This window comes from Amblyomma mixtum, chromosome 3 (genome assembly GCF_055824585.1).
Source record: "Amblyomma mixtum isolate Tamu chromosome 3, ASM5582458v1, whole genome shotgun sequence".
Classification (NCBI taxonomy): domain Eukaryota; kingdom Metazoa; phylum Arthropoda; class Arachnida; order Ixodida; family Ixodidae; genus Amblyomma; species Amblyomma mixtum.
In genome coordinates, this window is record NC_143014.1 from 198,902,251 (window position 1) to 198,922,309 (window position 20,059).

At 45.8% G+C, this 20,059-nt stretch overlaps 1 protein-coding gene across 5 annotated transcripts in view; it reads left to right on the forward strand.

Moving 5' to 3' along the window:
* Ddr (discoidin domain-containing receptor 2) overlaps nucleotides 1-20,059 on the forward strand; it is a 608,941-nt gene that overhangs the window by 189,590 nt on the left and 399,292 nt on the right. For all 5 annotated transcript variants that reach the window (XM_089582433.1, XM_089582432.1, XM_089582436.1 and 2 more), the window contains exon 3: nucleotides 8,067-8,126. The gene's annotated coding sequence lies outside the window, so the exon portion shown is untranslated. The remainder of the gene's footprint in view (nucleotides 1-8,066; nucleotides 8,127-20,059) is intronic.

Here is a 20,059-nt window from a genome sequence, read left to right on the forward strand (position 1 = left end):
GCCCGCAGTTTCCACGCCTTGCATTTCAGCTTCTGTAATGCGTTTGCAGCTGTACGGCTGTGAAGGGTGACAGAGTCCATTCCTATCACTTTCTAGAGCTGTAGAATTCGCTATAGTTTGCTGTAAAAATCCCAAAATTCAGCCCATCATCTCCTAGGCGCATTCGCGAAGTGTCCTGCACATTTTTTACTGATGCTGTACTTCCAGAGTACATATTTTACGATCGAATGATACTGAGTGACAAATGAATGAACAGGAGAGGGGCCGATACATTGCTGTCAACGCAAACCAAGGCAAGAAAGGCGAAATGTAGCAACGGTGTACATCCACATTTATCGTGCGCTTTAGCGCAACTGTGTGTAATTGGCACTCATCAGATAGAAATTAAGTGTTACAATTGTTTTTCTAGATATCAACATCATCTTCGGTGATTATTTTACGATGGAAACACGCTGCATAATGAAGACAACGTTAAAAACTTCGCCCAGAGCGTAGCGACGCGCTCCCCGTTCGATGAAGCCTCGCGCGCCATCGCCGTCGCAGGCGAACCTGATGCTGCGACGCCTGTCGCATTGTGTAAATGTGAGCCGCTGTTGCGAGGCGAACACGCTGGTCGCGTGTGTCAACCGAGGAAGCGCGACGCCCGTGGGAAGCAGCAGCGAGCGGCGACGGGAAGAAGCGACCGCTGCGCGGCGAATGCCGGAGATTCGCTCCGAAACCGCACCGAGAAGAACAGGCCTTGACGCTCACGTCACGCGCCAAGGTCGAAAAACAAGCACGATTCTGAGCGGCGTCCGGCCGCTGCGCGACGATGCGAAGAAGAGACTTGACTATCGTGCGGTCTCTGCCTTCTCTTTATTTTTTTTTTTTGAGCGAACGTATTCTTCCGGAAAGGCCTACTACATCCGCGTATTTTTTTCCTCCTCGTTTCCTTTAATAGTTATGGGCAAACACAGATTTCCAGTGTGAACGCGGATGCAATATTTTACCTTGGGTTTTGAGTCAACACTCTTATCAGATACCGAAGCACCGGTCGAGGAAAGCGAAACAACCCCTTCCTATACTGAGCTTGCATTTTGTGTTTCCTTTTCGCCGTTGGTCGTTCCGTAAGCTCATAGAAAAGAGCTGTGCGCTGTATATCACCATGCGGCCTGGATGCGTGAAAAGTTGAACGTTTATCGTTGAAATCTTTCAATATGCCTAAACTCCGAGTTACCAACTCAGGAAAAAAGAACGTACAAAATACGTTAGGTAATTCTCGCCACTTCCTGCCGTCTCATGCCATTGACACCCAGACTTCACTATATTTACATACGTATCATTCAGTAAAACAGCCGCTTACAATTTCAAGCAATCAACCTACTTCTGAAAGTGTGGACCTGGTCCACATTGTCCGGTCCGGTGTTATGAGGCCAGGGCAGCTCTGACGTCCTTTACCAAAGCGTGCTGGCATGTGCGGAGAAGTCAGCTTTCAGTGCCTTTTCCCTTGGACTCATTACCTGGATACCCATTCTACACACACCCGCGCCTGCCTTTCAATGCACTCAGAAGCCTACGTATATGCTTCAAGATGAGTGCAAGCGCTTTGGCTAAATTCCTTGTCTCGTTGGCCACACGTGCCTCAAACAGTACTTCCGAGCAGGCGCCGAGCACAGGTGGCACTTGCGAAAGAGCGCATCGCTCGCAGGCCTCCAAAGCATCTCCCACACGCCAGTGCCTCGATTGCTCGGGTGCTCATAAGCGACACTCAAAGTGGAAATCGTCGAGGCACCTGCAGACCAGCCGTTTTACTTCCTATAATCTCATTGCTCCCACTCTTCCGGTATACTGGATCGGGGAAAGCAAGCTGCATCTACGCAGGGACGCGAACTTTGTGATTCAGCATGTGGCTGACTCACAGCACGGATTGACGACATAGCGGCCCGCAGTGACGTTGATCTCGCCGATAGACCCTGGATCTGGTCTTCCTCGTGAGGGAGGGCGGCGGAGCGTTCCCCCCGATTGTCATGCCAGGTCGCTCCGCCGCGCGTATGGCAACCGGTTTGCGTGGCGTCACAGAACCTTTCGGCAGACCCTTCGAATGAGTCGCCGCACATGCTACTGACGTAAGAAACACGCGGCGGATGAGGTTATTTGGCACGTGCTCGCAGCCGCGCTTGCAATGAATTTTTAAGGTCAGACCGCGGTAGTACCGGAGGGCGCAGCTCTTGCTGACGCGCAGTTACGCGTTCCGATAGTTAAAAACACATTCGCAACATAGAATCTTCGGTGAATTTGACATAGAGACAGAGCCCAACAGTAACCTCAACGTATTTTCTTTCTCACGTTGCAGAATTCGTTGCGTAGTAAACGGCTGTTTTCCGGACACCGAGAAGAAAAACCCTTTGCGAAGAGAATAATGCGCACGCGTTTTGTAACGATACACCTGTAGCGGAGTTGCAATCAAGGAAACCTAGCAACACCGTCATCTAGGTGAGCTTAAGAGGGCGCTGTAGAGAATGGGCCCTTTGAGGCATTTAAATACTTGTGCAGGAGGTGCGCTGACGCATAGTTGCGGAAAAGGAATGGAAAACCGACCAGTAAGAATGCAGGAAACCAATACAGCGGTGTAAGAGCTTTAACGGAGAAGTAAAAAATGCAGAAGGTAAAAACTGGATTATTTTAATGGAAAAAAAAGTAGACTTTAGACCTGTACAGAATATGGAAAAGGTACTTCAGGAAGGAATTGTAATTTAATAACTTTAGTGGCAATGCCCTGTACTCTTTCAAACGAGATCAGGGTGTCTTAGAACACGAGGCTGTAAAAGGAAATTTAACCAGGATGATGACACATGTCGAGTTCATGGTAAAACAATGGAAACAATTTAACATACTTTACTAGAATGTGGCAGCATCCATCTAGATGTCGGTAAAGACACAGTAACTTTCCCTGAGGCCCTAGTGTTTAGAGGTAACATAGGTTATGTGAATGAATCTACGGTAGACGTTACCAAAAAGCTATTGGAAGAGTGGTGGCTCAAAAGCAGGGAGGTGACGAAAGGATACGAGTTCAGGATTAAAATTGATGAAACGCAAAGGTCTATCAAAACTATATTTGAAAAAAAGCCGATTTTACAGATAATACCGTTAAGTTTGACAGATTGTTATACCTATCATATTGGCACCTTCCACCACCCTGTTTCAAAGGGTGCGCTCCTAACATTCATCCATCTATCCTGTGCGGTCACATGACTCAGCCACTTTGGTCGGGAAGAGGGATTTCTGGTGGTTCTATGTGGGACCGAATAGGGGGCCCTCTGGAGAACATGCTACGTGTGGTGACGTGGTTCTGGTGAGCCCCCGAAGGGCGCTCTTCTTGGATAGGGGTTTGCGGTAGATACCACTGTCTCATCGTTCCTCCAGGAGAGGCCATTAAGTGCGAGCTTCTTTTAAGAGCTCAGCTGTTAGTACATCATTTCCGCTGTATTCATCTTCGTTGATGTAGTAGCACGACTGGTCACGTGACCAGTCATGACCAGCGCTCCATGTGACCGCGCGGTCACGTGAAGCTACGCTTCGACGTCAACGCAAACTGAGCCGACCGGCGCAGAGCCCTCCCAGCCGTCCACGTTACTTCCGCGCCGTGACACCACCGCGAGCGTGCCTCGAGAAGACGAGGGGCAACCGCATAAACATACAACAGCTGCGGTAAATTAATGAATGGGAAACATAATCGTCCAGATATTTTTCCTTGCAATTAACGGCTACTTGAACTTTCAGATCTGAATTCAAGCCCGTAGGACGCAGAGGCACTGCGGTATACAGTCAGGCCCTTCTTTTTCGAGTAAAAGCCGGCTTCACCCGGCACTTAGACCCCGAGCTGAGTTCGTAAAGATCGGGTTAAACTCGATTTTCAAACGAAAATGCACCTTAGAGTGCAGTTCGCCAGTGTACCAGGCCTGAATTAACGCACCGCAGGAAAACTAGCGGATGTTCTTGTTTAATTTTTTTTAGAGCGGCGTTTCCAGTTAGCTTGTGCCTTTAAAATTCTGTCAAAACTTGCCATTCAAGGCATGATTTAATCTGTGGGTAAGTTCGAAAAGTGCGTCTTCGAAGCGAGAAGCCATTGTGTCCCACACTGTCCACGCTAACGATGTCCTGTTGCAAGGCTGTTGGCCTCTTCAAATTGCCACTACGACGCCGAATATTTTCGCAACGTACAAAGGAAGGCGACGAAGTTCTAGTGGAGACACGTAAAAGCTGCAAACGGGGATGGTAATGTACTCTACGGAATAGCTGTAATCTTTAGAAGAGTGGTGACTTGGGCTAGTTGGTACGGAGTTTCATAGGATGAAATAGCGCGACAAAAACAGGGCGTTGGAAGAACGCAACTTCTGGACTGTTTATGAAAATAATGAACGCACATAGGCCCTGAACTAACGCGCGCTAACACTGGCTTATTTTTGCTGGAAAAAATAAAATAACCCGAGAAACTAGAATCATGAAAGCCTTTGTTTAATACCTCATTTTTACCCGAATTTGAACCCCCAAAATAGCCACGATTTCTGCCCCCCGAATTAAAAAAAAAATCATTTAACCCGAACACCAGGAGCCCGACATACAATCGACTCGCAGCCTATGTGATGTGCCAACCAGATCGTTTGTTTATGTTGGCATTTAAACATGTTCTCCGCATTGTCATCGGGCTGAATTACATTTGTTGCCATTTGATTCTCGAACATATGAGATGATGCCGGAAATTAATTTACATAAGATTTATCGCGCTGTATGTGCGCGCAGTTCTGAAGGGCACGCCAGTGCTTTCGTTCGATATTTTCTCGTGTCCCACAGTTAGCGATTTTGTGCACTTCTACCGAGCGGACCTTGTTAATCTCGACAGCAGCAAAAAGGCTGAAGTGGATCAGCCGTATCCATTAATCAAGATCGACGCCTCCCGTTCGCCTGTCCCTTGCCTTGACCCCTCTGTCTGAGAACAACAACAACAAAAAAAAAAACGAGAGCAAATTGGCTCGGAAAAGAGCACAAAGGTCATCAAACACACCCCGGTGGTTGTCGACGGGCGAACAGCGTTTTTATTTCGGGGCTGAACAAGAGCGCCAAGAGGGGCTAAGGATAAAAGCCGGCGATCCCCGGGGGGGGGGGGGGGGGGGGGGGGGGGTGATAGTGCAATGTCGGGTGTACACGCGCTTTTAGTTTCCCATCGCACGGCAGATGCACGCGCTGTTAGCAACGAGGAACGCGAGCTAGGCAACTATGTAGGGGGGGGCGAGGGGTTCGGGTGGAAGAAGACGGGAGAAACCACAAAACCGACTCGGGCAAGAAAAAAAAGAAAGGTTGGCGCGGTGGGGAAGGGAAACTGGACCAGGGGCCTCGGTCTTTCGCACGGCGTGCGGGGCAGATCGGAGGAAGCCTGTTCTCGTGCGCGTGCGTTTGTGCTTGCGTGCTTGCGCGCGCCCAGCGGTTCCCGGGCGACGAACGCGAAACCAGTGCGCAGGTGGGGTTATTGAACTTTCGTTTGCTCAGCTGACCCCCTCCTCGCGCACGGGGAGCGCCGCCGAACCCCGGCTCGCGCCGCGGTGGCTGTACGCGACCCCGCCTAAGACCCTTCTCCGACGATGTGGCAGCTCCACCGGGCTCCGCGAGCCTCCCCCCTTTCCCCCTGGTTCGGCTGTACGGCATACCCGCGCACACATAATGCCCATTTCCTATGCGCTGTTTGCAAATAAAGCCGGCGCGCGCAGAGCTGCCGCTGCTGGCTGCCTTTACTCTCTCTCCCTCCCTCCCTCCCTGGTGACAGGGCTTTGTGTGCTCGCCGGCAGTCTTGGGCGCCCCGTGTTTTGGAGCGTTGTCGAGACGATTTTCCTGCACTGAAGCGAGGATTTCGGTTCGGTGATGGCAGCTGCGTAGATATGGTAGCGAGCTGCGAGGTATATACGTGCTCGAACGGTGCTAGGAAACTTGCCTTTTTCTTTTTTTTTTGTGCTGTCGTTATTCTTTCTACCAGAACAAGGCGCTTACAAAACGATTGAAAGGGCTTCGTCGACGAAAGCTGAAAGGAGCTGACTCGATCCCATGATTTTTGTGTCAAAAAAATGGTTTTCCATAGGCTTAAAAGCCTTCAACCAATGGGGCTTTGAGCTTCAGATAAAAACCAGATTAATTTTATAGAGCTGAAAAACGTGTACGTCCTCGAATCTTCTCGGAACGTCATGTTGGGTTTTGTGAACGCCCGTCAGCTTTAAGTAAAGTGCAAGTTGGGAAAAGGTGGTGGGTATGGCTTGGAAACAGTGGCGCAAGTTTTAATGTCCTGAAGCCCCACACTGCAATGAAATGGGAGGGCTGCAGGCGCACAACTGCAGCGAATATAAGCAATAAAAAACATAAAGCCTAACCAATATGCAACCATCTATTGGTTTGGTTTTGGTTTAACGTCCCAAAGCGACTAAGGCTATGAGAGACGCCGTAGTGGAGGGCTCCGGAAATTTCGACCACCTGGGGTTCTTTAACGTGCACTGACATCGCACAGTACACGGGCCTCTAGAATTTCTCCTCCAAAGAAATTCAACCGCCGCGGCCGGGATCGAACCCGCGTCTTTTGGGTCAGCAGCTGAGCACCATAACCGCTGAGCCACCGCGGCGGCGCAACCATCTATTGCTTCTTAAGTACGAGTGAGAAGCATACAATTTTTTTCCACAATAACTTATCTGTAATGAGTGATTTCAACGCGATAGTGTTGAGACGCTCGTATCGCAGAAAATCCGGCGTCGTCGTCATCGTGAGCACAAAGTCTCCAGAGAAGCGCAACCTTGCTGCGTGCTCACAACCTGCCCACCGGACTGTGAGCAAACTGCTCACCGTGGCAGGTGGCGTTACATTAGTGATCGGTCGCGAGGGCTTGCTCGGGAAGGGCAACCTGGTTCACACAAGCCCCACCGGTGGCAGCGCCTGCCATTGCAGGTCAGTAGCGTATCGCTTAACCACTGCGCGAGGAGTGGTATGAGTACTCCCAGGGATATAGGCATGTTAAGTGGACAATGACTAATACTGCATATACGGACATTAACCCATTACCGCTATCGCATATACCATTAAGGTGGAGCTTATGTGCCCCCTCCATTTTTTTTTTTTACCATTTCAAGTTGGATGCAAAAACAAAACAGAATAGTTGTTTGTTTGGAGTTGAACAACTGTTGCTTTGTATACTGTTTTTACCTGTGCATATTTCTTATGGCTTCACGTTCGACTTGGCTTGCTAACTCTATGAAGAAATGAACTGTTGCTCCGGCATAATCTTGCACAGCTTCGCATTGCATACCGAAAGGAGTCGTACACATACGTCATGTTTGGTAGAGTTAGGGGACAGCTGGTATTGCAGTTTCAAAGGCTCAAGCGGGAAAGCTCATAGTTAGTCAGTTACTGTGCCAAAAGTTCGCGAAAGTGCGCCGTCGTCTCAGTGCAGAGGTTCGCTAAGAGGAAATCTTTCTCATAACATGTCGGTGACAACGCTGCTAAACATTAAATCTAGAAATCTTTCTCATAACATGTTGGTGACAACGCAGCGAAATATTAAATCTAGGTGCATCGCGGAAGTGGAGCAACCCTGAGCAGAAGCAAAGCGTGACGTTAATGAACATATCTGTCAAGATAAAAGAAAGGAGGAAGCACGAAGAGGGGTTCTCCAGGCTCTATAACGGATATCGACCGACTAGTAGGTTTCTGTCGGTCCTTTTGAGCAAATAGCTATATTTTAAAAGTAACATATACTTACGCGTATCCTTTTGCGAGTCGGAAACGAGATGGCAAGGATACTTCAATCTTCGGGATGACAACTCAGAATAAAAAGGGACACTAAGAAAAGTACCTTACAAGGGACATTTTGTTTCCGCGGTGTCAGTGATTACTGTATCCAGCAGCAGTCGTAATGAAAGCTGCTTGACTTCATCAGCGTTTCTTAAGGGATCTGGCGTCTTGTTGTTCAGGCGCCTGTACGACTGCCGATAATTGCATCAGACTTTCTTCCCCAGATTGATTTCTTTCAGAAGATATATAATTACCTCTTTTTCAGATTCCTGTGAAGGCAGATCTGCACCAGCGAGAGAACGCCAGGTCAAGGTTTTCTAGTCCGGTAAGTCCCAACACAGACATCCAGCATGCACAAACAGGCGCGACAGCGTCTTTTTTGTTCGTTTAGTGCAATGTGTCCGTGAAGGCTGCCGATTGGGCGCCAACCTTCATAGCAAATGAAGGTGGATACGAGATGCCGTGATGTAAATATTACCTCGTATAATCAAAACAATAAACAAAGAGTACAAGCAGCAATGTCTATCATTTAATTGATCTCGAGAAGCCCAGAAAGCCGGTCGAAAAAGCCCCGTCGTCTACGTGTCTCTCCGCGGTTATCTATGCGTCTCTCCTTGACGCCTGCACTGGTTTTACCGCAACGCGCACAGGTTTCCCGAGTCACAAATTCCAGCAGTCGGGAGCCTGCTATGCTGGATTGAGGACAGCTATGCTGTTCACGTTTTTATAATTTTTTTTTGTGCTGGTGAACGAAATGGACAGCTACTGTTAGCTCTGGGCAGATAATACGAGCCGCCTCTCCCACCCGCATGGAAGCCTCGTATGGGTGCGACATCATTCTGACGAGTCCCAGAGTATTTAGGCATTTTGGTTAGTTTGTTTTGGTTTATAGGCTTTAACGTCCCAAAGCGACTCAGGCTATGAGAGACGCCGTAGTGGAGGGCTCCGGAAATTTCGACCACCTGGGGTTCTTTAACGTGCACTGACATCGAACAGTACACGGGCCTCTAGAATTTTTCCTCCAAAGAAATTCAACCGCCGCGGCCGGCGTTGAACCCGCGTCTTTCGGGTCAGTAGCCGAGCACCATAACCACTGAGTTACCGCGGTGGCTGCTATTTAGGCATTTTCCTTAGCTAAGAAACTTCATATTTCCCTTCAAGCAACCACATGCAAGCAAGCAAGTTACTTTGAAAGAGCGCTGGCTCTGCTACAGTAATGGTGGGTGGCAGATCTCGAGTCATTCTGCTTTACGCCGGATCGTCTTACTATCTCTTGGTGCACATATTACGGTTTAGTCACGAACATGAGCCTACATGCCGCGCTCTTCATGGATGTTTGGTTTATTGGTTTATTGGGGTTTAACGTCCCAAAGAAACTCAGGCTATGAGGGACGTCGTAGTGAAGGGCTCCGGAAATTTCGACCACCTGGGGTTCTTTAACGTGCACTCACATCGCACAGCACACGGGCCTCTAGAATTTCGCCTTCATCGAAATTCAGCCGCCGCGGCCGGGATCGAACCCGCGTCTTTCGGGTCAGCAGCCGAGCGCCGTAACCACTGAGCCACCGCGGCGGGTCTTCATCTTCATGGATGTCATCAGGAAATGTCCTAGTCACATTCGTAATGGCATCTAACTGTGAGCGCGACTGTGTGGGATCTTGAGTTGCCAAATTTCTTATGCTTGCATGGTTGGGTCACGTGTTGTCACCGCTGAGTGACAATAGGCACACCGCGCACACATGTTGTCTCGCAAAACCGTGCGTACAGCGCAAATATATTTACACTGAATCGCAGTTATATCATTGTACAAATGCGGTCTATACCCGTGGATTCTCTACATTGCAGTCCGTTGTGAAAAAGGGGAGATCGGCATTCAAACAATGGTTACTTTCGAAACTGAAGTCAAGCCAACTGTTCTTGCTGTCTGCAAAAGCACACTTCGAAGTGAGGAAAAGACCTTGCACTACTTTTCTTGTTCGTGTTTGAAGCAGAAATAAGGCTGTATGGGCTCTTGAATACAAAGCAGGCGCCTTCTCTAGTTATGCTCAGCATGTACAGTACGTGCCGTTTTGTTCACAAGCATCATATGCTTAACTGGGTCAAGAAGGCAATTCCGAACGTTTTTGCATTACAGTGGCGTGAAGCTGCACCGTCAGAGCATTTCTTTTTCAACATGTTTCGTACTTTCAAGACGTCACACGCGACAATCCAGTTATGTTTCCAGAGAGAGGCCACTTATATAGCTCTCACAGAACTTGAGGAAATGTCACCAAGGGCTTTACGGCGCTTCGGGTCCTGTCAACAAGGAGCAGGCAAAGAACATAAAAATTAAATGAAGTGAACGTCTAATGTTACGCTGGCAATTCACGAAAAGAATGAACTTGTATTGTAAACCACAATATTTTGGGAATTACGAAAAGACCAACGTTTGAAAGCTATAATGCACAATTACAGCAATAGGACAACCGATATTGCATACAAAACAGACGAAGTGGGAAATACATATGGCAGCGAACTGGCAAATACATCTTTCCCGCGTTTGTTTTTTGACGCAAGACAAATGACAGTAAACTGGAAAGTTGTGAAATCACAGATCTGTTAAGGTTTGATGGCATTCAAATCGTAAATTTGGTAACTTGTTTTTTTCAAGCCTTTGGTATGACCTATCATTTGAAATGATGGGTTTGAGTTCTATTATACTTTATTGTTAAGAAGTAAATAGCCCAGAGCGCAATCATTTCCTTTCACACCCATCTCGTCACATTTAATTAAATTTGCCGAAGGAAAAGACGCATTCAGAGCTTTTTATGATTTGCTACGGATGTAGATTAATTTTCGTAGCGTTTATCACTGAATAAGGCAGCGAGCAAAACTAACAAATATATTAATATTCAGAAGTCTTGTGAACACTTCTCTATTTATTTATTTTTTTAGTTATTTATTTACAACTTATTGAAGCGGTTAAGGCTGAGTAGGATTTACATCGTAACACAACAACAGCAGCAGAAAAAAGAAACCAACAGTTACAACAGCACAAACAAACATTCGTGAAACGCTGTGTTGGTGCTAACATGATCATAAAAACAGTTTACTGCAACATGTCACTGCCCGATATCGGCAACAAATTCCTCAAGATTATTCAGGGATACAACAGATTCATCGAGTTCATTCCAATCTACCACAGAGCGCGGAAAGAAGGCATATTTGAACACTTCCTTCGTGCAATGAAACGGAAGTAAATTAAAGTTATTGCTATTTCTAGTGGGTTATCCAGACTAAAGCGCAATATACTCGGATAAGTTGCTCTGCAATGACCCTTTAATTTCGAGATATTGTATTTTTCTGAAACGGATATAAGCCCTACTTTCAGAACCAGGTTAAAAACTGACGTTATGCTGTACTTATTAACGATAAATCTTACGGCCTTTTTTTGCGCCCTTTCTAATTTATGAGTACTTACTCCAGTAAACGGATCCCAAATAACATTAGCTTATTCGATGATGGGAAGTATAAGAGATTTATATGCCAAAAGCTTTGTGCTACTGGAAGGGTATCTGAGGTTAGTTTTAGATAATGTAGCGTACCCAATGCATTCTTTGTAATAAATGTGATAAGGTGGTCCCAGTTCACATTGCTTGCAAAATATAATCCAATATATCTGTGCTCAGTAACACGCAGTACCGCTCCATTGAAAGAGTACTGAAACATAAGTGGTTTATTTTTGTTAGTCACCTACATGGTAAGAAGTTTTTTTTTTTTTTGTAATTTACAGACACCTGCCATGTGTCACACCATTCCAGTAGCCTCTCTAGTTCCCTGTTAAGGTGTTGCTGATCACGCTTTGAATTATTTACACTATATAAAATGCAGTCTTTCGAAGCAGAGCCTGATCCTGCATTTGAGTTCTTTTAAAATATCTTTTGTGAACAGTAAGAATAGCAAAGGGCCCAAACAAATCCCTGTGGAACACCGGACGGGACTTGCAACATTTCCGAAGGAAATTCGTTAAGGACCGCATACTGCTGTCTAGATGATAAGTAGGACTGTACCCAATCATAGATAAGTTCATTTAATAAGAACTGTAGTTTTATCATTAATTTAGTGTGCTAGATTGTATCGAACGCTTTGGTGAAATCGAGAAATCTTGCATCGTTTTGACATCGGTCATTAATAGCTGAGGCGAAATCATGAATTGTTTCTGCTAGTTGGGTTCTAGTGGAGAAGCCTTCCCTGAAGCCATGTTGTGCAGTGGACAGAACTGAGTATATATCCAAAAAATTTAGATGCGCTTATCAATCATACGCTCTAGCAACGTACAGTATGTGCTTGCTAGAGAAATGGGGCGATAATTTTGAATGAGTTGTTTATCACCTTGCTTAAAAAGGGATTTTATTTTAGATAACTTCCAGTCATGTGGCAACAGACCTGTGGAAAGGGACCACTGATAAATAACTGTGATAAACTTAATACAGCCATTCACCATACCTCTATAATGAAAGTCTATTTGGAAGGTCATCTGGGCCAGGCGCTTTCCGCTCATCTAGGTTCTTCTTGATGAAAAGTTCCTAAGGTCTCTTTTATCATTATGCCGATTCCTAATTAAAATATTATAGCACTGAAATCAAGACCGCATTTAGTGGGTGAAATCAATGAAAAAAACAAGCGAGTACAAGAGAAGACATTACGCGATGATGCTGTCCTGTGTTTTTTCTGAAATAATACCATCTCTTTGAAGCTAATGACAAGAATAGTATGGAGAGACAGAAGCATATAAACGAATGTTAAGGCTGATATTTTTGTCACCGCAGTACATAAAGGTCTGCTAAGAGCAGGCGTTGGAATGCATGCGCAATAAGTTACAAGTTAGAGGACATTGACGCTAATAAAAAGTGCGGCATTGCCAACTTCTTCGAAAGATGGGTGCCTTTTTCGTTGAAAAAGAAATGAATAGGCTGCTTCCAACAAAAAAGATTCATTCAGTTTCAGTGCATTACGAATGATCATATCATAAAAAGTACCATTCATGTCGCGAAGAAATCATAAAAGACGCCACTACGAAAGACGCACAACGCCCAGTATTGTTTCTAGCAAGCACGCAGCGACTGCGTCAGTAAAAAAGCAGAAATAAATAAACGTGCAGCCTAGAGTAGATCGGACGCTCGACAGGACCGAGACCTGTCTGAGCATTGCTATGACAATTTTATTTGATCGAGAGAGTTACAAAGCCAGCAGCTTGGCTGCATCGCACTGTAACAGCAGTACCGAAACCATTGTCTCTGCATGCCTTCCTTCTTTTCCTGGAGCGGCGCAATAAGAGAAGCTCTATGGACCTGGTCGCTTATATTTTTTTTCCCATAAAAACAATGCCCTACAAGCTCTGACCTCCTCCAGATGGAATACATTGAGCACAGGGAATTTAGAAAAATGGTGAGACGAAATGAATATAAAGGTACAGTAATGTGCCATAATTTCGTCCAGGCAGGCAACTCTTGCTTGTCTCCTCATGATTTAACTTGTTGCTCTTGCCATTCGTGCACAGACGGCAACTTTGTCCTTCTCTCAGTACCTGCGCACGACAAAGCAGCGTTTAAACTAGAGTATCAATTTTTTATATATACTGTTTTAAGCTGAGGCTTTGTTGCAGCCATAAAATTTCCAAGGCAAGTGGAGTGGTTTTGTGATATTCATTTGCTTCTGAATGTGATGTTTCGTTGAAGTGAGCTTCCTTTTTTTGCTTCGTATCCTAATGCAAGCAATTCGCGATAGTTTGCGGCAGTTTTCTACCGACAGATGCAGAAACTGCTGCGAAGAGCTCACGCAACCGACGGCGGACAAAGCGTCACGAGGACAAAAGGAAGCGAACCGAAAGATCAGCTCGTTTGCTCAGCACGAGCGGCACTGCCTGGAACTCTGCTGAATTGCTGTCGAGAGGTGAAGCCCATGGTGCCTCTTGCTCTTGGTCGGCAAGAAGATCGTCACGTTTACTTCTGGACATTATGCGCGTGACGCGCAGCGTCGGTGGGGACGCTGGACCTTACGTATACGTACTGCTACACTCCGAATGTAGTGCGCATTCAAGTGACCATATTAAAATCTGCTCAAAAGGCGTGCCTGTTAGCTTTCAGTTGCTTTTATAACGTCACAAGACTGCTTTCTTTATTTCCATAAAAATACAAAACAAGAAGGAACTCCGGATATCTCGGCCAGAAACTGCGCGCACCTTGGTGAACAGTGTCCCGTATCGCACGACACATTCACACTCCATGTGGCGCACTTTGCTCGCACTTAGTAGGTACATTTGAAATACTTCGGGCACTGGAGAAGGCAGTATCATGACGGATGCCATAAAAAGGTTCCTATTATTTCAAAATAGGAAGTTCAATCTCTTTTTTCACTTTAACGCTCCACGAGCCAATGTCGACAATATTTTTGCAAGCCTATCGCCATGTCCTTCTAACAAATCGCCGCCAACAGTCAAGGTTTAATGTTGAGCAGTTAATGTATAGTGAAGGCGGAAAGAACGCAATACGCACGGAAGTATATAGAAGCTGCCAAGAGTAACTCTTGCTTGGCTTGTTTATTCACTCAAATTTTTTCAACGCAGCGTCATCACCAGTGTCAAGAGCGATAAAATACATATATTGTAATGCGTAACAATGTTGTTTGATATTAAAGTGTAGACGTTGAACGTTACAGGTATTTAAAGTTATAATGCCGGATGCGATTTGTTATATGCGTCTCATTGCTGCTCATTTTCGAATGTAAAATGTACGGATTGATTATTGCGTACGACCTAATGTCCTGCACCCTCATGGATCAGCGTAGTTATGTTGTGCAATCGCGCAGTGTGAATGTCGTTCTCATGATTTGTTTTCAAATCACGAAGTTCTCCAAAAGACGTGACCTTGAAGGTGCTTTAAAGAAGAAAAAAAACGCCTATAGGCAACGAACTTACACGCTTGGTCGATTCCAATGTGTCAAAAGCCTGTAACTACATAGTTTACGCTATAATATTTGTTATTAATTGTCATCATTCAGGGTATTTTATTTTGCCAGCGTTTCAGTTAGGACACCTTTTAATACATTTGAACCTTTCTCCCTTTTTTTTGCGAACATGAAAAGGTTATGCATAATTCTACGAGGTATAATTATATACCTAAGTGAAGGAAGAGCATGACGTTCAATTTTTAAGGCGGAAGGATGAATCCGGCCATAGAGTGTCAAGCACCAGGGTTTAACTGAAGGAAAGGAAAAGCAGGAGTGTATACCTGTTCTTATTTTGGGGTTTTACGGTTACCAGTTAGACAAAAACCTTATTGGCACAGGTTGAGGATAATTTGCCTGGCATTAAGTAGGCTGCTGTATTGTATAAATGGTGTGTACTCACTTCTGAAATTTCAAGGGGTGAAGGTTCTGAAATTTCAAGGGGTGAAGGTTACAACGTTTTGTGTCAGATCAGTGGTATTAATTGAGGCTTTACGCCATCTTTTACGATGTTTCTACCGACTTCGTACTGTACAGGGCAATCAACAATGCGACTTTAAGTTTAAATATCTGCAGGAAGACAATGGCCTACAGCTGTTAGTGTGGACAGATGGAAATTCAAATAAGCGTAAAAAATTCGTTCACCCAACCTTCAGTAGAAAGCGAGCGTGTACTTTTTTTTTACTTCTCCATATAAAATAAGTAATAATATGCTAGGCAAAGACATAGATTTAAATACTTATGCGTTTTGTTTTCTTCTGAATATTAATGCCTAAATGTTACTAACCCACCTCCAGAACCTTACTGTACTGCCCTATTATGGGTCCACGCAGGACGTTAGACTAATAATAACAAAAACTGATGAGTAGTCATGCGCGCTCATCCGTCGGAAGTACGCTCACACTGGGACAAGACACTACATCCCAACGGGATTTCCGGCCGGCTGCAAATATGAATAAATGAGACAAGGTAGGCAGTAGGGTTGCTTATTGAGGAACGCCCTCGCGGTGATAGTTGCCGCAGCATAAATGACAGCAGCCGTCGGCGCAGCGACAGGGCCGATGTTAGAGCATCCAGCGAGCCCGCTCCTGGCGTGCTTTCCGGGAACTGCCTGTGCTGTCATCCGCTGCCGTTCCCGTCGAGTGCCAGTTATCAGTCCCCTCACGGCCGACCGCTTATCTGCGCGATGTGACCTGCACTGGGAGCACTCGTGTCGGTACTCCTCGCAAAAGACGCAACCCAACACCGCATGCAACGCCTACGTGGCTGTATGGCTGTACTGCGCAAACATCGCTATAGTTGTATGCGCTATTTGCACACTAATATCTTCCAGACGGCTAGTGGAGACTACGAGATAAAAAAAAAAGCGGTAGGGTTTTAACGCAATTAAACAGAGTAGACGTGTGAAAGTATGTGTTTAGCTTCGTTGGCTTATAGTCTTTCTTTGCTGGGTCGTCGGCACGATGGGTGACGATATTAGACTCAGCTAAAGCTCTGATCGAGGCTAACCTGATCTGATCTGTTTGCGCTGCAGATGGACACTTATGAAGACGGCGATGAGCAATGCAGCATGATCGGCTGCGGCGATAACACAGTGCTCTCGTGCAGTGGCCACTGAAGATGATTTGTTCGCGTCGCCACGGGTTCGAATCCCAGTCACGGCAATATTTATTCTTTTTACGCACCCTCAAGGTCAGGGACGCCGCAAGATTCTTGAGGGAGGTAGTGCTTACTCATTGAGAATATTCGGGGCTGTTCTTCACTGTCTTTGAAAGTGACCGAAGTAGTTGAAGGTATAACGCTGGCGGAAACTTACTCTAGAACGACCGAGATCGTAAAGTTTTCGTGGGTAAGAAATGGTGTCTGCGTGTCCATATACCTGGATGCCAAGCTTGGGCAACCAATGAGGACCAGCCTATCGCGAAATTTCGTAGAGTTTCATGCTGATAATAGTACAGCACAGTCTGGTTGTGCAGATGTTCAATCAAGTTGGGAATGCGAGTATTAGGTACAAGGATTTTAATCGAGGCGGCTTCGAACGTTCTCATGCCTTGTTTCTAATGGATTTTTTTGTCCTCTCGCAGCGCTGCACCTATGTCTGAAAAACTCTCCCGAAGGGGGAAAACCACCAAATCTTGATCATAAGTGACTTATCAGTCATTCTTGCGACTTCACCCGATGGCAGTGAATTGTCAAACTAGGCATGCCGCTTTAGTTAGGCAATATTTCTACAATGCAGTAATCATAGATGCAGTTTTGTTTTTCGCTTCTTGAATAAAAAGAGCTTCTTTTTGAGGCCTTGCAATACAATTAGAGTGTTCAGAACGTAAATAAACAAATTTATCGTGAATGTGTCTCTTATGACGAAGAAGAATTCGCTCCGAAACGTTCAGACACAGTGATGTTCGAAGCAAACTATTTCGGTGGTGTATGAGCTGTTATATTGAAGCCAACGGCAGAGAGCAGCATCACAATTTCTTCTAATATCTTCAGCGCCAATCTCTAGGCCGGCCTTAGGCATGAAGTGCCTTGCGATTTTATTCCTGACTAGACATGGCACGCGTACGGGTATGTAAATTGGCCTCTTGACCAGCCACGACCTGTGTACGCTTACTGAGCACAACAGAAGAAGCGCCAGGGCGTAAAAAGTTTTTCCCAGGTGCAGTCATCTGTGGTGCTGCCATCTACCTGATGTCTTACGAACTAGGGAAGTCATGCTCGGTCCAGTAAAGGCGTGCGAGTTAGTGCGAGCAATTTGCACACCCTGAATACCGCAACTTTGTTCATAACGTGCTTATTCATGAATGCTTCGCGCACCACGAGCTAGAATCTTGCCTTGCCTTGCCCTGTCTTGTGTGTCTTGCCTTTTTCACGAGATATTCCTCGGGAAGAGCAACATGGATCGTATATACCGATGGATGTGCTTGAAAGAGCCACCTGCAAGTACAGTGGCGCATCGCTTAACCGCCGCGCCACTGCGCTGGTAGCGGTACGAGGACTCGCCGCGATCTGTGGATGTTAAGTAGAGAATGACCAATTCTGAATATCTGGGCATTAACTCACTAAAGCCCTTAAGGCGGAGCTTAAATGTCCCCTGCTTTCGCACGTGTATTCGGTTTAACTACGTTAAACCCCTACCAATTTTTCTTTGCTAAACTACTGCCGTTTTTTATGAACAGGAAACTTTACAGCTTTAAGTAAAAAAAAAAAAATTATTAAATGAGTTAGAAAGTTCCATGTCCCCTGAAACGCCGTACTAAACTACTGCCGCAATTCACGCGTGCCGCGCCACGTTGTGTTGTCACTCGTACACTCCGAGAGTTGTCAATAAAGACACTGAGCAATGAAAGTCGTGCTACATCTTCTTCTAACGGCAGCTCCCGCGCATTCCGCGGAGGCGGTCTTCTTCGTCTGTTGCTTTTGACTTATCTTCCTGTTCTTCCGAGCATAGCTGGATAACAGGCATAACCTATCCCCAGTACACGTGGCCATGTAAACTGTACGTCGCCACTGTTAAATTCATGAGGTTTTTTTGTTGCCATCCAGATCAGCTTGGCAAATATGCAGGTTTGGTTTGGTTTATTGGGGTTTAACGTCCCAAAGCAACTGAGGCTATGAGAGACGCCGTAGTGAAGGGCTCCGGAAATTTCGACCACCTGGGGTTCTTTAACGTGCACTGACATCGCACAGCACACGGGCCTCTAGAATTTCGCCTTCAAGAAATTCAGCCGCCGCGGCCGGGATCGAACCCGCGTCTTTCGGGTCAGCAGCCGAGCGCCGTATCCGCTGAGCCACCGCGGCGGGTTAAATATGCAGGGTGTTTCACCCTAAGACTTTACACAATTTTTAAATATAGGCTTTTTGAGTTAGACGAGCGCTTTCTTTGGCACAGTGTTGCCAACACTGTTGTATGTCCGAATATAGCTAAGTGCTAACTAGCACGCTGGTTAACTAAAATTGGATAGTTTTTTTAATTACTGTTAAGTTTCTTAATTATTGAGAGGTTTGTAGCTCACCATAAGTGATATCAGTTTTTAGAATTTCGAAAATGCATTTACCTCGGCGCTGAGGCCCAACAAATTTTGGCCATTTGAACGAGTTACGCGCACTGGAGAGGTTGCTTTGCCTGCGAGCTTCTTGAAAGCCCGTCTATTTTGGCTCGATGTAGCCTAAATTTGTTGGGCCACAGCGCCGAGGGTAACCACGTATTCAAAATTCTAAAAACTGATGGGCTACAGGCCTTTCAATAATTAAGGAGACTAACTGTAATAGTTAAAAGTTAAATATTCAATATTAATTAGCCATCCTCAGAGTTAGCACGGCTTGTGTGTATTCTGATGTACTACTCCACTGACAATGCTGTGCCGAAAAAAGCGCTCTTGTAACTGAAAAATCCTATTCTTAAAAAATTGTGTAAAGTCTTAGGTAAAACACCCTGTGTATCCCACATCAGCCATCATCTGCATTTCGACGTGAAAGTGCGATCACGGCGAAGTGAAACTACAGGCTTATAATGCATTCGTGCAATAAAAGAGCTGTCATATAATCACACATATTGACTAGTGAAATTCACACACAGAACAGAGAAGGCGACAGAACACACGCTAGCGTGTGTTCAGTCGTCTTCTCTGTCCTGTGTGTGAATTTCGCTAGTCAATATGTGTGATACCCACTACCAACTAGCCCAACTTAAAGCATTAGCTGTCAGATAATGGTGTTATTGCAGAGGATACACAATGACGTGCTTACTGATGCGTCAGTGGGCCGTATCGAACTAAGAAGAAATTGCGCACTAAAATCATTTACTTTTATGGAAGAAAGAACGCGGCGACAGTGTTCCCGCAAGTGACTGCACACTAAGGGTCATCACTACATCGCTTATATTATGAGACTCGGGCGCTAGCAGCATGGTGATAAGCAGTCAAGCCGTTTCACGTCTGATAAATTTTGCAGCGTATAGTAAAAACGAAAATAAAACATAAGTGTATAATTTTGTATAATTTAAGTATGGTTGGTTTGGTTGGTTTGTGGGGTTTAACGTCCCAAAGCGACTAAGGCTATGAGAGACGCCGTAGTGAGGGGCCCCGGAAATTTCGACCACCTGGGGTTCTTTAACGTGCACTGACATCGCACAGTACACGGGCCTCTAGAATTTCTCCTCCAAAGAAATTCAACCGCCGCGGGCGGGTTCGAACCCGCATCTTTCGGGTCAGCAGCCGAGCACCATAACCACTGAGCCACCGCGGCGGCTATAATTGAAGTATACTGCAAAAA